Raw genomic sequence first — 233 nt, 5'->3', positions numbered from 1 at the left:
CCCTAGCACTTACACCGATGCGGCAGGCCCCCTGGCCTATCAAGGACTCAGCTACTCTTTCTTTTTTAAATGTAACGAAACCAAAACACCGAGAACGCCCCAGCATATCTGTCGCTATCTGAACACCCTCCACCTCGCCAAACCGAGACAGCTCCCTATGCACAAACCCTAAACCCTAAACCCTAAACCCTAAACCCTAGACAGCTCCCTATGCGCAAACCACCGAAACCCTC

This window comes from Eimeria mitis, genomic scaffold, assembly GCF_000499745.2.
Source record: "Eimeria mitis Houghton genomic scaffold, Emh_scaff3423, whole genome shotgun sequence".
NCBI classification, from domain to species: Eukaryota; Apicomplexa; class Conoidasida; order Eucoccidiorida; family Eimeriidae; genus Eimeria; species Eimeria mitis.
This window is presented reverse-complemented; position numbering follows the sequence as displayed.